Below are 635 nucleotides of genomic sequence, written 5' to 3'. Positions count from 1 at the left end.
GAAGGGTATGAACTTCACCCTAAGTCAGGCTAACTTTACCTTCCCAGGATTCTTTCCTTTGGGCCATTAGTCATAACCTTTAATTTCAGATTTCCAGTAACATTGTGATTCACTGCATTATCTGCAACTTCCACATCCTGGGATCTTGTTCCCTGAGACATCAAGAACCAGCTCTTAAACACTGTCACTGAATTACCCAGAACCTAGTATAACACCTGGCTTCCTGGGTGGTTCAGAGGTTAAAGCGTCTGTCTCCAATGCAGAAGACCCGGGTTCGATCCCTGGGTCAGGAAGATCCCCTGGAGAAGGAAATGGCAACCCACTCCAGTATTCTTGCCTGGAGAATCCCATGGACTGAGGAGCCTGGTGGGCTGCAGTCCACGGGGTCACAAAGAGTCAGACACGACTGAGTTACCTTACTTTACTTACTTACTTAGTATAACACCTGGCTCGCAGTAAGCCCTAATATATCCTTTTCAAACAGGTGAAGAAATCCACACATGTCCAAGTCAATGGGGAAAAGATAGAACAATTGTCTCCCATCTATTCAGGGTTTATTTAACTAGCAAGAATAAAAGCTGTGAAAATAGTAACCACTTAGCTCCCAGCAAACTGTCATACCATCCCCGTTTAGT

General features: G+C 44.9%; 1 non-coding gene across 1 annotated transcript; it reads left to right on the top strand.

The window, feature by feature from the left end:
* Window positions 1–221: 221 nt before the first annotated feature.
* On the top strand, window positions 222–293 carry TRNAW-CCA (transfer RNA tryptophan (anticodon CCA)). The gene has a single exon. It is a non-coding gene; the product is annotated as a tRNA-Trp (tRNA).
* Window positions 294–635: the final 342 nt, after the last annotated feature.

This window comes from Budorcas taxicolor, chromosome 14 (assembly GCF_023091745.1).
Source record: "Budorcas taxicolor isolate Tak-1 chromosome 14, Takin1.1, whole genome shotgun sequence".
NCBI lineage: Eukaryota > Metazoa > Chordata > Mammalia > Artiodactyla > Bovidae > Budorcas > Budorcas taxicolor.
Note: the sequence above shows the minus strand (reverse complement) of the source record. Positions and strands in the feature narration are given on the sequence as shown.